Below are 21,891 nucleotides of genomic sequence, written 5' to 3'. Positions count from 1 at the left end.
TTGAGCTACTGTTTGTATGAAAATGTGCTATAGAAATAAATGTTGTTGTTGTTGTTGTAGCATCAGTAATCTTTTACAACAATGATGCAATCCTTACCCTGTGTGTATACCTTCGATTGTAAGCGAAGGTTTGTGATACGGTTTGCATATCTGTAGTTAGTAGTAATCCACAAAGAGAGAAAATGAGTCACCCATCTAAAAATAGTTTTTTTATTCCTAAGCTTTTGACAACCAACCAGGTGTCATCATCAGAGGAAAATGATTAGATAGATAGATAGATAAATAGATAGATAGATAGATATGAAAGGCACTATATAATAGATAGATAGATAGATAGATAGATAGATAGATAGATAGATAGATAGATAGATAGATAGATAGATAGATACTTTATTAATCTCAAGGGGAAATTCACATAATCCAGCAGCAGCATACTAATAAAGAACAATATTAAGTTAAAGAGTGATAGGAATGCAGGTAAAACAGACAATAATTTTGTATAATATTAATGTTTACCGCCCGGGTGGAATTGAAGAGTCGTATAGTATGCGGGAGGACCGATCTCCTCAGTCTGTCAGTGAAGCAGGACAGTGATGGCAGTCTGTCGCTGAAGCTGCTCCTCAGTCTGGTGATGATACTGTTCTGTGGATGCAGTGGATTCTCCATGATTGACAGAAGCCTGCTCAGCGCCCGTCACTCTGCCACAGATGTCAAACTGTCCAGCTCCGTGCCTACAATAGAGTCTGCCTTCCTCACCAGTTTGTCCAGGCGTGAGGCATCCCTCTTCTTTATGCTGCCTCCACAGCACCCCACCATGTAGAAGAGGGCGCTCGCCACAACCGTTTGATAGAACATCTGCAGCATCTTATTGCAGATGTTGAAGGATGCCAGCCTTCTAAGGAAGTATAATCAGCTCTGTCCTCTCTTGTACAGAGCATCAGTATTGGAATCAAAGTCCATATATAACAAATGAGGGGGTGGGAGTACATTGGTCAATAAGGTGGCGTTCGGAGGATGTTAGTCATAAAGTCTTTTTTATTATTTACATGTCCTTTTTAAGCCTGCACATGCTGGTTTCATGTCTAAATGTCTGTTAATGGTGTTTTCATTTCAGAGCCATGATCCACTTGTAGTATTAGCCCTGAATTTTACTTGCACCGTGTCCCAGGTAAATTGTGTGTGCTTTCATGTAGAATGAAGTTTTATAAAAATCACCACCAATATATAAAAATGACATGAAATAAACAAGGTACAGTATATCCAAAAATAAATGAGCGAAGTGAATGGCAAGTGGAGACACCTCTGCTAGTTTTGAACGCCACCGTGCATCACGCATATATAGCTAAACTCTGCCATCTAGTGGTCAAAGATCTAAATAACGTTTAAAGAATTTCTCAGTTTCAATCTGCTGCACTGTTTTTATTCTCCACATAGTCACTGCATGATGAATAGTAGAAGGATTTCTTTGACCCCATTTGTCTGCTCTGTTTTAATGCATTTCTGTATTACATTTTCCAGACACACTAGAAGTCACATTGTGCAAATGTGCTGTCATGTGTCAAACACAAGGCAATCAGTTTTTCAGGCATGTTGTTAATTTCCACAGAAAGGGCCAGACTGGGAAGCTTATTCAGGCCAGGAATCCCAAGTCTAACCCCGGCCACACAATATACATCAGTTTTCTTGTACAGGCACAGACTCAAAAAACCAACAAACACTATTTTGTCTTGGATTTTTTTATGAATGATGAGACAGTAGATTTAGCCTTTACACATACATTTCAATCATAAATATTAGACTCAAGACAACCTGTGATAAAGTGTGGAACAACACTTCATAAATGTAAACACTTCATAAATAGATTAACCATGTAGTTCTATAATATTTATATCAAAAGAAATGTGCTAAAAGCACTGAAGCACAAAAAGTAGTTGTCAGTGGAATCCCAAGTGCAGAGATTATGTTTTATAATTTCAACTGGGAGTCTGGAATCTCCACAGCCGAGTCGCAGTCTGTGTCTGGATGGTAATGCTGAATACTCTTCCACAAAGTTTGAATTGTTTGTTTCTTCAATAGACAAAAGACTCAAAAGTGTCTCAGTACCACAGAATTCTGTCAAGCATTTTTTAAAGAATGCATTTAGTAAACAAAAAACTATGAAACATTTTGTGTAAGGGCGGCACGGTGGCGCAGTGGTAGCGCTGCTGCCTCGCCTCCCTGCGTGGAGTTTGCATGTTCTCCCTGCGTCTGTGTGGGTTTCCTCTGGGTGCTCTGGTTTCCTCCCACAGTCCAAAGACATGCAGGTTAGGTGCATTGCCGATTCTAAATTGTCCCTAGTGTGTGTGGGTGTGTGCCCTGTGGTGGGCTGGCGCCCTGCCCAGGGTTTGTTCCTGCCTTGTGCCCTGTGCTAGCTGGGATTGGATCCAGCAGACTCCTGTAACCCTATGTTAGGATAAAGCGGGTTGGAAAATGACTGACTGACTGACTGACATTTCATGTATCCTATTCAGTGTCTCATCATAGCGCTAAGGTTTAACAGTCGGAGCGAGAGAGACGCACTTTAAAAATATTAAAATAAAGTAAAAACAAGAGACATTTATTAACAAACTTATCATAAAATAAAGAACAGGTACATTTAAAAAAAAATCATTCCACTCACATACATCCATCCATCCATTATCCAACCTGCTGTATCCTAACTACAGGGTCACGGGGGTCTGCTGGAGCCAATCCCAGCCAACACAGGGCGCAGTGGATGGTGTCTTGTCCAGGAATGGTTTCCAAATAGTGCTCAGTGGTGTTGAGACAGGCCTGGATGCTCACAAGCAAGACAGGGATAATCAAGATAAAAAATTGGTGGATCGATGGATGGACGGTAGGACAAGAGAAGAGCTGAGAGCATGTGTTAACAGTGGAATGATCAGGCATATGATGAGGTGCCAAACAGGCAAATACAATGATTTTCTGAATATATAAAGTCAGTGTTCTGAATATATAACATTAAAGCCTGATTATATAAAGTCAGCGTCAGAATACAGTATATATTATATACGTTATATATTCCGACTAAAAATAAATGTGAATTATAAACATGTTGAAAAAGGCAAAAAAAGATGTCATTATAGATGCGAGTCTCAAAATAACTGTCCATGATGGCAACTCCTCTGGTTAAGTACAGGCCAGGCAGGAAGAGGCGGATGGACACTGGAAGTGACGTCAGAGATGGTCAGGTTGTCAATCATCTGGACTGTAGAGGGAAGAAGAGAACAGGTATTAGTAAACAGTGCCATCTTGTGGATTGGTGATAAATTATCAGCACCAGAGCCCTTACGCTATCCCCAAGGCGCACGTTTGTGACTATATACATATATTTTGACCAACTTGGGCTGCTGCTCTTGAGCAAGACCTTGACAGATGAATATAACTCTATGAAACCATTAATAAGAGGGTTGTATTAAGGGACCCCCCCTCAAGAACATGCAGGAGGGTTTCTGTATGGAGATAGTTACAAGGTAAAAAACAAGGAATTAGGCCTGACTGTACTGTCATGTTCTTCCTGTCCATTGCCTGCCCTACAATCACAATTCATCTCTCCCTGCATCCTCAGGTATTTGTCCCTTTATTCTAGCCTCCTCTTCCTCTTCAACAGATGAGCCCTTGCTTCTGCTCCTCTGCTGAATCAAAGTTCCCCTAAGTGAGTAGAGGAGATTCCATTTAAAACCTAAATAATTCCAGTGCCACTGTGGTGAAATTATAAGGCATTTCTGGGTCAGCAAGAAATTCATAGAAATGATAAGACAGTCTCATAATAGAGCAAAACTTCTTAAGTCACCCACCCTGCCAACAGAGCTGCCTGTTAAGACCACAATTTGTAGTCTTTCCTTTTCTTGAAATTCCTCGGCTTTCCATCCAGCAAAGGTAACAGGTTGGGTTGCCAGACATATGCAATAAGCACTGAGACTTTTATGGAAACAGGAATGTCAGCAGTGTGTGTTTTAGGTTTGGGGGGGTGAGGATCATGTGTGAAGGAGAGGATATTTAGACAAAGACCTGTCCAAGGCCAGACAATTCAACATGTGTTTAGGGAAAGCAGTTGGGCACAAGGAGTGTGGATGAATGTGGGAGGATTATTGCAAAAGGCAAAGGATTCAATTGTTTTGTCATATGATCTAATTTTGAAAGGTGAACATGTAGCTGGGAATAGCAGAAGTTCAAGGGAATCCTTTTTAGTTTGGCTTATTATTAGCCTGCGAAAGAAGAGAATATGGGATGCCAGGTGTATTCTGATTAAAATAGTTGTGACCGGAGATGTGCAGTGGGTACTAAAAAGTTTGGAAAAGGAGATAGAAGGGAAAATTAAAAGTTGAGAAATGGGGATTCACAGCTGCTAAAGAGAGATGGAAGGGTTTGTGGATACTGTAAATGGGGAAATGGGGCATCAAAGTCAAAGAGAAGTCAATGTAAAATGGAGGTTGGACCAATATTTTGTAAAGATGATGATTTCAATTAGGAAAAGAAAATAAGGAGATGATGAATGTTTCTCAGCAAGAACATGTTTGTCATATGGTTTAATGGAACAGGATATGCAACAACAGAAAATGTAATTCATTTGTGAGGGAGAATGTAATTGGTATGAACTTTCAACAAGACAAGGTTGCTTTGTGGATTGTATTTTGTACTGTGTCAATAAAATATACTTTTAAATAAAGAACTGTTTTTTCTATTCCATAAAATAAAGTTATGCATTTTAATAAATTCTTGTCTATCAGGCCACCAAAGAGTGCTGAAGTGTTGCAAGTACACATATTACCATACTCTGTGCACATGACAATACTACTGCTGCTGCTACTTCTACTACTGCTGATAGTACCATCTTTACTACAAAATATATATAACTAGCAATGATAAATAATAGCTTTATGACCAAGTATCCAATAAGCAGCATGTATTATTAATTCAGATTTGACACATATTTCAGGTGATGAGCAAAAAAGTGGAGATTTTGCCTCTTTGGACAGTGAATGGATATTACGCTTACAGCATGGAGGCCAGCTGCCCACCTGGTATGTCTGTTATTTTTATTTCCCAATTGTTTGCTCAATCTTTTGTTTTGTATTGCTCCATTCAAGACTGAATAGTCTTCTAACAGTATATGCACAAAGAGCCAGTGAGCCAGACATCTCCTGTATCAGTGAATATATTTCTAATTGATAATAGTTTTGATGCTATGTTCTTAATTGCCATGATAATAGTGATTAGTCTTGTGCGCATCTGTTTGGTTTAGAGCTCTTAGCTTCCGTCCATCCATCCATTTTCTGCAACCACTTTATCCTGAGCAGGCTCACGGAGAAGCTGGGGTCTGGCCTAGCAAGTCTAGGGTACAAGGCAGGAACAAGCCCTGAGCAGGGAGCCAGTCCATCACAGGGTGACCACAAACACATACACATGCACACACATGCACACACACACACGCACACACATGCACACACACACTAGGGCCAATTTAGCATTGGTCAGTTTAGCAGCCCTTGTCCTATAACACTTGTTTCAAAACAGTCCACAGGCTGATGTGTTGACCTCTTTTGTAAGTCGCTTTGTGTGAGTAAATGTACGTGTATATGAGTGATTCAGATGAAGTACATTATCAGTTCTTCTTTATTATTGAGTGGTGCTCTTGTAGTCGAGGAAAGTATTGCAGGTCCACAAGTAAAAATGTTGGAGTGCCAACCGGGTCATCCCCTTTTAATCAAATTAAAACGGTAAACAATGGAGCCATAAATGAACAAAAAGGGTTTCCTTAAGTCCTAGAACCTCTCTTGGCTTTGTGAGGCCTGGTCTAGTCACCGAGTTAGGAGCGCAACCCTGTGCTCTTGTATCGAGTGACACCTCCTTCTGGGGGCATACAGCTGGAGGACCGGAATAGGCGGAGTCACTGGGGATCCTATCAGCACTGTGGAGGGAATGGAAGAAGACAAGGTTGGGACCAGCGGCCCCTCTCAATCCAGGGAGGTAGTACATGCCTCAGACAAGTCCAGAGGATGTTCCACTGAAGGGCACACATAACACTCTGTACTGATGAATGGGTGGAGCAGTGGGTTTCTCCTTCCCTGTGCCACTTTTAGCATCTGCATGATAGAAGAAATGCCACCACCATTGGCGGGCAAGCTGTGTCCTCATATTTTGTTAATTGCATACGAGCATTCAGCTTGGTTTAAGAATGTTCCATTGAAACAGAACAGAATTTATTTTTGCTGCACTTTCATTCTTATAATCATGACACAGTTTTCTTAGGACAGATGTTTCCTGAGTGCTGCCTCTGAGGTGTTCTCACTGAGGGTCTGGAAGCGGTGGGGTTCATGCAATACCATGGACTCGGGGGTGAAGGAACTTTTTACAGAAGTTTGATATATCATTTTCAGCTGACATTTGTCTCGTTCAGTACTGCTACTTTAAATAGCTCTCAGGCTCTTGGGTTCATTTCTAGGTTTTGTTGAGGGAGTTCCATGCAGATTTTCAGATTTCCTCTAGTTTCTGGTGGTCTGGTGTTGTTTTATTGCACTGCACTGGACTGGCACTGTGCCTAAGGCTCACTGCCTCCTTGCTAGGTTTGCATGAATTAATATTTGAACAATCTGATTGCTTTGCACTATATTGTAGATTGGTTTGTGTTGTAACACACCTAATTTTTAAAAGTTCTTGAAAGAAAGATGAGATTTTCAATTGCTTTATTATATGAAGCTCCCTAATCAGGACTGGAAATACAGGAAAAGGTGTAGCCATAAGACAGAGGTAGGACCTTATAAGGTCCTGATAATAAAAGAAAAATCTGTTCTGGCTGTAATGACACTTACTATCATGCCAGAGCAAAGGGCACAGCACCAACAGGGCAGATTATCCATATATTATTAATGAGTAACCGGGGAGAAGTTCCTTTAGAGGAACAACTGCTGGGAATGGCAAAACTTGCAGAAAAATAATGTATTAGTAGCTCTGGATTCTACTAGAGGGCAGCAAATGACCATTATACAGTATATGTGGACATCTGCCATGCCATCTTCCCCCTTAAGTGAGGGGAGGGGTCCAGATATATTGTATACCAGGCCCTTACTGCTCTCTAGTGGGCAGGGGGTGGCTTCTATTAAATTATTCTTCTTTCCTCGCTGTCATTCTCCGACAGTTGATGCTCCCCATGCAGTCATTAATAATATATGGTCTACCCACGCCTTGGCTCTGGCATGATAGATAACAAGTGTCAATGCTGCCACAGTGTATTTTTCTTTCAGGACCTCATGCCGTCTTTCCTCCATCGGTGGCAATCTCTTTGCCCTGCACATCCAGTCTTGACTGGGCACTGCCCTGCAGTATGCAACACCTTATAGGTAGAAATAATTTATAGTACCTTAATGGTACAAATCAGCTGAAAAACACATGCTGTATTTAACCAAGAGGCCTACTTGCCTGTACTTCTGAAGTAATATTCTAATGCACCTTTATCTATTTCTCTTGCACACAGCCAGGTCCGTGCCATCTCAAGAAATCACTTTACTTATCTTCAAACGCAGAATGGGACTGGTGAAACGAGGCTGGTATTACAAGGAAAGCCTGACCTTGAAGAGCGTCACTGTTAGGCAGACGGACGCCTTTTCCATGATGGAAGATGCTGACTTTGTCCAGATTGTCATTCCTTCTGTACATTTGGTGCAAAAAAAGGTTATTTTAATGCTTTAAACATTGATTCAAGAGAGAAACCCTGTAGGAGGGGACAGGCACTGAGATGTCACAACACTAGTGTAATATTTTTTTGTTATGCTTACTTCATTATTGCTTTTTAATAGTATTTGATGATCATTTAATTTGGGGAAGATTTCATTGCTTAGAGAGTCGAGAACAAGTGTCTTGGGGGAGTACTAGAGGCATCTTGTATTGAGTGTGATAACTTATAAAAGCAGACAATTGAATCTTCTCCAACTGACAGCAAGAGAACCTACAATCTCTAGTGCTCGCTGGTGAAGCAGCTATACACGTCCTCATAGACAAGGAAGAAAATGAGATGTTCTTCCTTCAGGATGTGCCATTACATTTCCACATTGCTGCATTCCTGTGGTGGTTAGTAATTAGGGTTTGTGTCCATGTGAATTTTTTCCTTGTATTCATCCAGGATGCAGGCGTTGCCTCTACGATTGGGCTTCAATTGCTCCACAGAATTCTACCATCCAAAAATCAACCTTACTCCAAATTCTATAAGCAGTCTTCTCATTTGCCAGACAGACTTTAGACAGTAAAAAATGGTGGGAGGGAGAGGAAAAACTGTAAAACCACTGGCCCACAAAAACTAACACCGAAGCTCTTGTGATAAAACATGCTGGTTGGTATCTGCAGCAGTGTACAAGTATTTTTTTTCACCTCAATGGCATGTTCACTGTGGGCTGTCTCAACAGCTTCTGTGTCTTGCTTAGCTCTGGAGACAAATAAACAAGAATCTTCCACTAAAAACATAACTACAATGTTAGTAGATTTTACTGGTATCAGAATTGAGTGTCCATTACAACCATATAAACAGCTTTCACTCCTTCAAACCAAATTGCTTAATGTCATCATAGTAGCAATGGGACATTTGACACAAGCTTTGAAGAATGTATCTCTTTAACCAAGCACAATGTGTCGCAACAGCATACACATTGTATGCATACACATACAAAGCTTGTGTCGAAGCTTCATTACCACATGACTGATGATGTCCAAAGCTTCGAACATCAATGAAGCAATGGAAGTGGCCTGACTTCTGTGATTAGAAGTAATAGTAGTAGTGAGTGAGCTTCAAAAAGGGATGTGAAACTACCACTTGTATTTTATAAGAAGTTATTGAAGTAAATATGGAGACCAGAACTGTGAAACTTGTTAGTTGAGAGAAACCATGCCTTATAGCCATGGCTTTGTATGTGCTGTTTGTCAGTCTTTAAGTGTTTCCATTTTCACATTGGGTGTCCTCTGCAATGCATGCTTAAATCCTTTTCTTGTACCCCACATTAAAGAAACCACCCTCATAATAATAAGCATCACTTTTTATTTCTGCTGGATCATTTTGTGTTAGTCTTGACAAAAGTGAACTTTCAGTATGTAAAAAGATGCAAAGTCATGAAAATGCTACATCAATTAGTTTGTGTATGGCACTTTAGTAATGTTAAGCACAGCAGTGTGGTTATTAATTGAGTTTACTGTAAATACAGCCCAGTGTTTTATTATGAAAAAGTTTTCACGAAAGGTACCTTAACCTCTAAGTTTCTTTTATATTGTTATTAGTGGAAATGCCTAAAATGTTAGGCTTAATTTGCAGCTACGTCCTGCAGTACTTACCTATTTAGCATTCACTCAGCACAGACAACCTTAAACACAAATCAAGAACAACACAACACTTGGCAAAATTGGCCACTTCAGCTTCCTACCTTACCAGGGTGTAGAAGCCGTTCAGCCCACAAGCCATTCCATCTTCAGATTGCTTCCTCTGAAAGGGATACACTTAACAAAAGCTGACCGCTGCCACAAGAGCTACTCCTATAGGTGTTTTTGGACCCAGATAAGCTACCTTGGAAAAGGCTACACAGTCTAACAGGGCTTCTGGATGAACACAGCTTTATACTAACTCTAATCAATCATTGCTAAATGACAAGACAACTTCAGCAAGGTAATGCTAATTTGAAGAAAAAGCAGACATTGTGTTAGATATGGTAAAAATACATGCTGAACAATTCAAATAAGGGTCATACAGCAAGCTTCACATCAGGCGGTGGCTATAGCTTTACTTGTTGCAGTCATTTGTCTTTTTAAGCCAGGTTTGACCTTGTGAGCTTGTGAATGTTGGGATGGCAGATGGCAAACAGAGTTGTCTTCTCTCTCTTGCAGTTATGACGTCTCTTATAGGGTGCCTATAAGATGTGGAATCAACTGAAATTTCACAATTAATACGTGATCATGGTTTGGTTCCCTTTCAGTGAAGTCCCTAGCCTCTATCTCACATCTTCTTACAATCATTTGCACGCTGGTTAGTTTATCTGAACGTATACATATACTGTACATTCTAAACAAATAATAACTAAATCTAACATATTTTTATACTTGTTTTCCTAGAGTTCATATCTAGTCCTGAATTCAGAACTCTTTGGAAACATACTGTCTGCCCCATATTTTCTCTTGCTTAAGAAAAATACATGAATCATTAGTTCTTATGTTCTGATCAGCTCATATGCAACTGCCTGCTGTCCTGATTTCAGAACATTTCTGATTACATAAAACTGACAATGTCAGCTTTCCCTTATGAGCTTTGGGCATACAGCTTAAGAGCTATATCTAAATAATCCTAACTAAAAACACACCAAAATAAAACACACAGTTTTAATATTACAAATTCTATTTAGCATACTGAATAAAAACTTTTTTAGCATTATACCCAGTCATTTTCTATGTGGACTACATATGTTCTGCTTGGGTCTACCAGGATTTTTCTGAATACCCTGATTTTTTTTTTTCATATTTAAGAGATGTGCAGTTTCATCTTCTCACATCCAAAAGATTTACAGGTTAGTTTGGGTGGGACTCTAAATTGGCCTGTTATGATTATTAAGTATCAGCATGTCCTACAATGGACTAATGTGTCATCTAGGATTTCCTCATGCATGCTGCTATTGCTAGCCCAGACTGTAAAATCAGATTAAGAAAAGTTAGTAAATGGATAGATGAATCTTTTATTAATAATTCTGTACTCGGGTATTATTTTTTACAATAGACGTTTTATTTTGTTCTAGGAATGTGGACACTCTAATGGAACAATCTTCTTACAGCCGTTCTATAGAGTGGATGTGATTCTGACCTTTAAGGAAATCCCCTACCAAGTATTTTGGACTATGGAACACCTGTTTTCTTGCACCAGTGAGTACAGAGAGACTGTGAAAGCTGGTAAGTTGAAAAATGTAGAATGGCCACCAGATGGCAGTGCTAGCCCCTCCTAAACTTTATTACTCAAAAAGGCTTGCGAGACCTCAGAATCTTTAAATTGTGAAAAAAATACACTCAAACTAACACTTAATGTGGCTTTATTGTCACAAAGTGAAGAAATATAAAACAATACCAAAAGAGGTGAAAATATGCAACTGTATTCTGCATTAACAATATCTTAAATACACCTATGCTTGCTTTATTCTCATGTTTTCTGCACAAAGTATTTGTGGGAAGTATTTGCTGCCTTTTAATTAAAAGCCCATTTCTCAGTAACCTTTACTTATTATCTTCTCTCACACGAACTTTATTGTTCTGTTAAAAAAGAACTGACCGATAATATCCTAAGGTCAGGTAAGGATGACAGAAGCTTTGAAGTAAGGCACTTTTACTCACTGGCACTGCACAGTGGGGACATGCTGCATGTTAAATATTGCAGGCAAATACAAATTTCACTCTCTATAGGTGACAATAAGGACCTTATAAACCTATTAAATGTGCAAGAGTTGTGACTTGTTTGCTTTGTTAATTACTGGTTTTCTCTTTTGAACCTGTCTGACTACCATGTGGGCATTTGCAGTCGCAGTTCCTCATGTTGGCACTAGTGCTCCTGTCCCCTTTGAAGCAGGAGAGCCCCCCTTCTTTCTATGATTAGTCACTTTTAGCCAGTTCAATGGAGTGCATTATAGCTGTTAAAGGTTATTTAGCACTCAGTAATCCTATAAAGGGAAAAAAGGTTAAGAAGATGGATTTAGAGTATGGCATGAAGTGGACATATATGAAAAATCAAAGTACTGAGCTCAAAAACCACTACTGGTCATTCCATCTGTCTGTCCTACCACTGCATGACTTTTTATACAAAGGGCTTATGCATTCCTGATTTTAAAATGTGCTATAAAAATGTAGACTAATTGAGAAGATACAATCAAAGCATAAAAAATAAGCCAGCAGCACATACAAAATCCTCATGATTGAGGGTGATGCAATAGAAGTCTCCATCTTTAGGATTGAAAGGTAAATGAAATCATGTTGCACTATAATATGTTCCTTGCACATAGTGTTGCACACATAAACTAATATCATATGTGAGTCCATTCATTTTCTGAATCAGCCTGATTTATTAGAGATTTGTGTGGAGCAAGAGCCAATCCTGGCTGTATAAAGTGCAAGGTGGGAACCATCACTGGATGAGGTGCTACCACAGCAGGGCACACTTCACTTATACCCACAGAGAGGGCCAGTTTACAGCAACCAGTTAGTGTAATGTGCAGACTGCATGGTGAAAAACCAACTGAGACACAAGGAGAACATGCAAACAACACACAGGCAGTGAGCCTCCATACCGCTATACTTGGTCCTTACAGCTGTGAAGCAGCAGTGCTAACCACTGCTCCAAAAATGTCACTTTTGAATGTAACTATTTGAAATCTTTTCTTATTTACTTTTAATCTGCTTCAGCCTTCAGCCATGACAAATGTTCAAATAAGAACTGTAATTATGAGGCACCTAAAAAATAACAGTATTTCCATATGGATTGAGAACCTCAAACCAAAGGTATGAGGCTAATGAGGATCAGCTTAGGAATAGCTGCAATGTGTATGTGAAACAGATTTTAGGTAATGGGGTGCCTCTCAAGACAAGGATGATTAAAATAAAAATGGATTCACCATGATTTAATGCCACCACATGCTCTGTTAAGTTAGAATGCCAAAAATTTCCATCTAAAAGGAGAACAACAAAAGTGTCATTTTGCCATGCTGCATGGACTGAGATCATAAGTAGTATGAGAAATCTTTTATCATGATGGAGCAGGCCCAGTGCTGCCGCCTCATGGCTCCATGGGCCCAGGTTCTCATTTAACCCGGTCGTTGTCTGTGTGGATTTGAAATACGCTCTGTTAGTCTGCGTGAATCTTCTCAAGGTGACCCCCACATCCTGAAGATGTGTCTCCTAGGATGGGATGTCTAAATGAACACTGAGTGTATATGTATGCATGTGAAAGAAGGGTGTTGTTTGCAGGGCTTAGTCTAACTTTATACCTGATGAAACATTTCCATGCCCCCTATCTTGGAATAACTGAGTTAAGAAAACAGATTGTGGGTTCTTATGTGCAGATTTACACTCACCGAGCACATTCTTAGAACCACTACACTAACACTGGGAAGAGAATCCGTTCACTCTCAAAACTGCCTTAGTTCTTCATGGCATGGATTCTACAAGATGCTGGAAACATTTCTTTAGGATTCTGGTCCATGCTGACATGATTGCAGATTTGTCAGCTGCACATTCATGCTGTGAATCTCCCATTCTACCACATCCAAAAGATGTTCTACTGGATTCAGATCCCTTGACTGGGAAGGCCACAGAAAAACATTTAGTTTATTGTCATTTTCATGAAAACAGTTCAAGATAGCTTTTGCTTTGTGACATGGCACATTTTCATTCTGGAAGTAGCTGATAGAAGATGGGAAAATTGAGGCCATGAAGGGATGCACATAGTCAGCAGCAATACTCAAATAGACATTGACATTCAAACAATGATTGATTGGCTTTTACAGGCCCAAAGTGTGTCAAGAAAACATTCCCTACACCATTACACAGCCATCACTAGACTGGACTGATTGCATAAGGTAGTTTGGGTGTGAGGATTCATGCTGTTGGTACCATTTGTGTGAATCAGCAGAAATTGAGATTCGTCAGATCGGGCTACGGGTTTCTCATTTTCATCTGTCCCGTTTCGGTGAGCCTGTGCCCAAAGCTGCCTCAGCTTTCTGTTCTTGGCTGAGAAAAGTGGAACCTGATGTGGTCTTCTGCTGTTGTAGCCCATCTGCCACAAAGTTCAACATGTTGTGCATTCTGAGATGCTTTTCTGCACATCACAGTTATAGGGTGGCCTATCTGATTTAGAATGGCCTTTCTGTCAGCTCAAACCAATCTGGCCATTCATCTCTGACCTCTCTTATCATAATCAACAGCAACAACAACATTTATTTATATAGCGCATTTTCATACAAACAATGTAGCTCAAAGTGCTTTACAAGATGACAAAAAGAAAGTTACATGAAAAGAAAAACAAATAAGATTGGGGAATAATATTAAAGAATAAGTAAGAAACAAACAAAAAAGGACAGGTCAGATGGCCAGGGTGACAGAAAAAAAAAACTCCAGTTAGGCTGGAGAAAAAACAAAATCTGCAGGGGTTCCAAGGCCAAAACAGCACCAAGCTCCCGCTGGGCATTCTACCTAACCTAGATGTTTCTAAATCAGTCCTTTTTGTTTTCGTGCTTCACATTATAACATTTGATGAATCTGGTCTTGTGGACAGATGCTTTCATTCCATCATTGCAAGGGGCTGCATGGTGCCTCGATCAGTTGGTCGTGGTACGGATCATCACCGCAGAAGAACCAGAAAGACAGCAGAGAATAGTGGGGATTAGTACAGGTTGCAGGGACCTGATGAATATGATAATTCTATACCCATATAAGGAATACAACTGAACTGTAGCTACGAAAAAGCCATATTAAAATAATGGGTTTTTAGAAGTTTTTTTTTTAAATGTTCTATACTATTTGTCTGGTGAATTTCTTTAGGTAAACTATTCCAGATTTTAGGTGCATAACAGCAAAGGGCTGCCTCATATTTCTTTTAAGTCTGACTCTTGGAATTATAAGCAGATCTCCATTTGAAGATCTAAGGTTATGACTTGAAGCGTAGAGAATCTAGAGCGGAGCAAGATTATTTAAGGATTTATAAACCAGTAGCCATCCCCTGTGTCTTCGCTCATGTATTAGTGAAACAGGACAGAGGAGGGCCCGGCCCAGCTCTCTACTCCTGACATCACTCTTCCCCCCCTCCTTGTCCTACAGCCTCTGTCTTCGATTAGCACGAATATATCGCTTCCGCAAGCAAACTATGATTCTTAAGCGCGATGAGAGAAGTCACAAAATCAACCGGAATGTTCAAGCAAATTATAGAAAAAAAAATCTAAATCCGTAAAGTAGTTCTCTCGTTCGCTGACTAAGTGGAGTTAAGGTTACGCCCCGAGGCAGACGCGTGAGTGAGCCCCACCCCCCGACAGCCCGATGAGTCTCGCTAATAAATCGGTACTGCAAGCGAACTATAATACTTAGCGTGATGATAAAGTCGCAAAATCAACGGAATGTTCAAGCAAATTATAGGAAAAAAAAAACAATCTAAATCCATTAAGTAATTCTCTCGTGAAAAGCGGACAGACATACAAACGGGTCTAAAAAACTATAAGACCACAAATTTTTTAAAACCGTTTCTTAACGAGCACCTATGGGCCAAGGGTAACCTATATTCCAAATTTCAATCCCAAGTCCTCATGGTTCGGGAGATTTCGTGATGAGTGAGTCAATGATACTTGGCTTTTATATATATACTGTAGATCAGTAGTATTTCAAAGTCAATTCTGAATGACTTGGGTAACCAATGTAACAACGTTAAAACTTGTGAGCTCTGCTCAGATTTTCTTTTTCTAGTTAAAATTCTGGCTGCTGCCTTCTGTACTAATTGCAAGCAATTGATACCTTTCTTACGTAGTCCTCTTAGGAGTGCATTACTGTAATCTAGTCGACTAACAACAAAAGCGTGAACTACTTTTTCAGCATCTTGTAAAGTTATAAGTTTTGCCATATTCCTTAAGTGAAAAATGCTGTCCTAGTAATCTGATTAATGTGCGATTTAAAGTTTAGGTCAGAGTCAATGTTTACCATATTGTTCACTGGAGGGTTTTTTGTTTTTGCTCCATTCTGAGTAAATTCTAGTGACCGTTGTGTGTGAAAATCCCGGGAGATCAGCAGTTACAGAAATATACAAATCAGCCTGTGGGGCACCAACGTTCACGCAATGGTCAAAATCACCTCATTCTGGTGTTTGATGTGAACATTAACTGAAGCTGCTGGCCTGTTTCTGCAGATTGTATGCATTGCGCTGCTGCCACATGATTGGCTGATCAGATAATTCATAAGGAGGTGTACTGGAGTTCGTAATAATTTGCTAAGTGAGTGTACACTGAAAAAAGTATAACATTGATGTTGTTCATTCAACGTAAATTTTCTCTTTCAAGCAACTTAAGATTAGTCATTTAGTGTTGCAGCTTGAAATATTTGGTTTCAGATCTTAATCAAAGTAAAAAAAATTGTTTGTACCAAATTAAGTTATGGTGGAGGGAATAAACGTAAAAATCCTATTTCATTTAACTTAATATTTTAGGTTGTTCATGTATTGTGTTTGGGGGCCGTTTGTATATTCTTTCGGTTGAACTTTCCAGTTTGATGGCTTTCCAACTGCCAAAAAAGAAGAACAACTTAAAAAACAGATTTACTACAGTAAAAAAAAAACAAGTGAATTGCACCCAATAACTCTAAATGATTTGCCTCAACTTAATAATTGTGGGATCAATAAGCTAAAAACACTTATATTGGTTCAGATTGAAAATATTAAGTGTGAATCATTCACATTTTTTTTTAGTGTATATGAGAATTATGTTATTATATGCAGATAAAATATAATTGTATTTTTGGGATTGCCCATTGGTTGCTAAGCTTTAGGCCTGTGCTTACAAAAGATGGACTAGACCCTAGGTGTTTTAATAATTTTACGTCCGTATTTTAAAATTGGCATTTCTCTCTGGGGTACAGCACTGGACTGCTTTGTCTTTTACTTTAAACGTAGAACCCTTTCTGTCAATACTAGAAAACAGTTCTCCTCATCTGCTGTTTTCTTGTCGAGGTCCACAGGGGTCTATTTTAGTTTCCTTTTCGATTTATATGCTACCATTAGGGCAGATCATTAGGAAAGAAAACATTTCATTTGTATGCTGATGATATACAGTTTTATTTGTCTGTGAAACCCACTAATGTAGCTCTTTGAAGACCTTTATTGACTAATTGAGGGCGATTAAAGGCTGGTTGGCAAATAAATTCCTCCAACTAAATGAAAGTAAATCTGAGGTGATCTTGTTTGGTATCCCAAAAAGTATTGTAAGACTCTCTGAAAGCCTGGGACAATTGTCAAACCAGAGTGGAATCATGTGTTAATGATCTGGGGGTGATTGCCAACATGGACCTCAGATTTGACAAACAAGTCAACTCGGTCACCAAGGGTATCTGTTTTCTTTCAAGACAAAGAAAATCTTATCATTTCCTGATTTAGAGAAAATAATCCATGCATCCATATCTTCCCATTTTGATTTTTGCAGTTCTTTGTATTTGTGAATCAGTCAGCCTTGTTTGCATTGTCTGCAATTTGGTGCAGAATTGGTGCAGAATGCTGTGGCCACGTTATTAGCTGGTGCTAGGAGGAGAAGCCACATCCCTCCTGCTTTAACATTCCTTCATTGGTTTCCAGCTCATTTTAGCTTTAAGTGGCTTGGCCTCGTCCTGTATTGTTGACTTACTCTGCCCCTACTCCACCACCAAGTCATTAAGATCATTGTGTCAGCAGTTGTTCAATGTGCTTCGATCTCGGTTCAACCTTAAGGGGGATCACACATTTGCAGTTCTCCTTTAGCTAAACTAGCTAAAATGGCTAGCCCAGTAGTCTGCGTTCACGGCCATCAGCTCCAAGTAAGACCACACAACGAAAAGGGGCACTGTCTGAGTAAATTTCTTGCTGATGACACCTAGTTTGGAACCACTAATTAACCCACCTTGCATATCTTTAGGGATGTAACAGGAAAACCAACACTGATACGGGAAGAATGTCTAAAACATACACAAATGAACGCAGAGCTAAGATTTAAACCCACTCTCCAGGGCTCACTGAACCTATGTGCCTCCAGTAGATAAAAAAAACAAAAGAATAAATAATGAGAATAAATAACGAGAAGAGATCCATGTTGAATGTGTTTGTCCCACAAAGGTCTTTCCAAGCTATAAAAATTCTTAATGATGCGGCGCCCTCTGGTGGAACCAGAGACCATGACTTGAGCTCCTATGTTGCTCAGGTTCTGTTGTTCAATGTCAAGCTTCTTTCCACTGTTGCTTCTTTCTTTATATCCGGGTTGACTCCAAGTAGGTGGGGCATGGAGCGGAAAGGGGGGAACAGAGACTGTGTGAACAAATGTTTGACATTCCCATTACACTATGGGTGTCTTCTAACTATAGTTTGTGTAAGAGAGTCACCATACCTGTGTGTGCAACACTCCCTAATCAGCTCTAACATCACTACAAATGGACTTTCATACAACATGAGATGAGTGATCAGCATCAGGAGGTGACCTCCTTACCATGAAATGCTGCCATCTGTTAGACCTCCTTGAACACTTTAACGCAAAAAAAAAAAAAATCAGTTCCTTCAAATACAGATGGGTTGACTTCTCTTGCACATTTTGAACACTCTGTTTCCATTTCACACAGTACTTCATATTTTCAAATTTTAACATAACTCCAAGTAAATGTAACCAGAGAAATACAGGGGCCGCATCTTCTCTGAAATGTATTGGTAGAATATTTACATGGCTGAAGAGGCTGAAATAAAAGCAGCCGCAGTGAATAGTTAAACCTCAGAGGCCTTAAATGTTTCTGAATCCCTGCTTAGCCATATGGAGCGAACAATAATTTAATATCCTATAGCACTCATTTTTTTAGGATTTTTTTAAAGTGTTCTCTGTGAGGGGGCTGCTCTTTTGGGCCGCCATGTTGTTCTTTAGACGTTACATAAAAATGCGATGCCAAATTGAAAGGTTCCATTAGTCCCATATGAAGCTGAAGCTGTCACACCAGGAGCTGCGCCACACTTTCACGTTCCTCGACAAGATGCTCAAAGCCGAACTGCTGCTCCTAATGCACAGCGGCTCTGGGTCCCGGATACATTTTTCAATAGGCTGCTTGTGCAACAAAATGACACAATTACAAAATGAATTGGCTCCCCCACATGCCTCAGATTGTGGGCTCTATTGATTTGCTATTACTCATTTGAACCGCCTGAAGAATTAATTGAAGCTGGATATAATTAAACAATATAATGATACAAATATTTACCTTCCCGTGGAATGAATTTATATTTGCTTCTAAGAATTATTGTCTAGCCCTTGGGAACTCTGAGTAATGCAATTTTCAAGAGTTAAATATAACCTCTGATTCACCTCAGAAGTAGTCAATATTAATACTAAATCAAATCAATATTAAACATAAAATGATACATTAAAGGTTTATGCGAGAAAAGAAAATCCAATCATTTTATATAAGAGTGACTGCAGGCAAAACTCAAAAGCTGTTAATGGACTATTAGTGGCATGGATTTACACGTATTACATAAAGTAGGGAGATCCGGTTTTGCAATCATTAACCGTGCATATATACACACACAAGTATGAATAATTTAAAGAGAACAGCAACCAGTAAAAGGCTCTGGGAGAAATTAGTAATGTAGTCATCCCAGGCCTCCAGCACTATTCAAGTTATCAGACCTGAGAACACGAGAAGTGACAACATGCTTTACACTGTTTGGAATCTTGGATGCTGTATTAATGGTCATCCAAATATCCATTCAACAAATTTCAACACATTGTATCTTGCCAAATAAACTGTCACGCATGTCTTAGAGATTTGGGAAGAAGCAGGACTACGTGGACACAGATACAGAGATAGGAAACCCCATGGAAAAGTAGCCAGTCAAGGAATTGCGCTCTGAACTCTCGGGGTATGAGACCCTGGTGACACTGTGCTCTGCATGATCCAAATACAGTACTTTCATTTGTGACCATTTGTGACTTCAAATCAGTGATGTTGATTAGATCACAACATAATGATGTTTAACAGATGGGAAGAAACCATTCAATCATTCAGTTTTATTTGTTTAGGTTAAAGCCAATCTGTCCCATTTTACACCCAAATACTGTACTTTTAAAAAGCTTTCAAGGACTTGGTGATTTTTTGCACGTTCTCATTACTCTTTGTGTGAAGAGGTGCTTCCTGGGATCAAGCATAATGCACTTCTCCTTAATTTCCAGTATTTCTCCAGTATGCGATTCACTGCTTAACCAAAAAAGCAGAAGACGAGGTGTCCTGTGCAGAACAGAGGCACTGGTATACAGCGAGAAAAACAAGAAGCCTTTTTCATATTGCACCTTTCTGTAGTGCCCATCATACCAAGGTACTTTACAGACACATGTTTGTGCGATTGCCTTCATATTTCTACTGCTGAAATACCGGCAGTTTCGGTGACTTTTTTCCCATTCACTCTTTGGAATGTTTTTGGTCTTGTAGTGGGTGGGACGCACTATAATCTGTTGCACTGTGGTGACTGCCAGTGACCAGCGTGGTTACAGAGATGTTCAGAAGCAAGCTAAACTTGATAACATTATGGTTTACAGTTGTCATGCATGTACGTCAGAGGGTTGCCTTCCAGGCTCACCTAAGGTACGTGGTACCACCCCGGGATGAGAGGAGGCGCTGTCACTAACAGTCTTGGCTCCATTTTCCCTTAGAGCCTTGAAAAACCACCCCTTGAGGGCAGTGAAGCCAAGGGAGCCCCGTCCCTTCCGGTCCACCCTGTATAAAAGGGAGACGCTCCCAGAGGGTGGCATCTCATTTTGACCACAACAGTGAAGGCGCCAAAAGAGAGAGAAAAGAGAAAAAGTGTAACTCGGAGAGACCACAGATTCAAGGGAATTGTCCCCAACAAAGAATGCCGATGACCTTGTATTTTTATTACATTTTTCTTATTTTTGTTGGAATTAAATGAGATTTTGCCCTGTTGGCAGCCCAAGCATTTGTCTTTGGCCCTGCCACATCATTTGACCCGCTACATAGTCTAATGCGTTAACAGCTGGGCTAAACACCCTGAACACAACATTAGATATACTTTTATTTATTTTGTCCCCAGTAAGTAACTAAAATACCCAAAAAGAATAACAAAAAGACATTATGTCAGATTAGATTAGCACAATTGCTCACAGCAGGCCACCATATTGTGGATCTAATTACTGCACTGAAATGAGTTTACTGCGTGTGTTACTTCCCATTCCACTCAAAGCTCTCAGTCCAGTTTTGGGTTTTAGAAAGAAGAAGCCCATCAGAGTTTCTAGTTTCTTTGTTACCGTATTCACTACTAAGTGGGTCATAAAGCCGGTGGATAGATGATTGTATTCACTTGCCCCAGTACTCTCTATTCATTTACATGTATAGCCCACTTGTGGTTTTTAGGTACATCTTAATCTTACATAAATACAAGGGAGAGCTTTCTGCTGTTTAATTGCAAAGTGATGTGCCGTGGACATCATCATTTTTCCAGGACTTTATATCTGCTTGCATTTTATTTCTTCTTTTATTTTTCTTTTCTGTTATGTTTAGTATTTGTATTATTTTTGGTAATTATGTAATTGCTCTTTTCCTAGTTTCTTCTGGTAATTCCCTAGTGTACTTCGCCTTTTGTATCCAGCAGGGGGTACACGCTCCCTGGGAAGAGGATCATTAGAGGTTGCAGGCTTTCCAAAACCAATGTGTACGTATATTTTGTCTTTCCCTAGCGGTATGGTGGACTCTAAAAGGAAGAAATAATCCGTGACACCAAATGGAAGATTATACTTTAGCTTCTGTTTAATATTGGCTTAACACTCACAATAATATAATAGTCAAAGGAGAGGGTTGGGTTTCTTGCAATCCGTTCTGATCCAACTTCGAGAGAGAGTATGAGAAAGCATTTTGTCCTAGGCACGGGCAGGAGCGATGTCTTCCATCTGTTCGTAGGTGAGCTCTGGAGTTTTTTGCAGTTGTCCGAGTTTTTATGCTTTCTCTTTGAACATACTGTACAACCAAACATGGACAAGTTTCTTTAGAGGCTACTTGCTTGGCAGTATCAGTTTGGGAAGCTCTGAAATAGCTGACAGGGACCCTGGCGACCCTGGCCATAATATCGGTCATGACCAAAAAGGG

This window comes from Polypterus senegalus, chromosome 6 (assembly GCF_016835505.1).
Source record: "Polypterus senegalus isolate Bchr_013 chromosome 6, ASM1683550v1, whole genome shotgun sequence".
Lineage (NCBI taxonomy): Eukaryota > Metazoa > Chordata > Cladistia > Polypteriformes > Polypteridae > Polypterus > Polypterus senegalus.
This window is presented reverse-complemented; position numbering follows the sequence as displayed.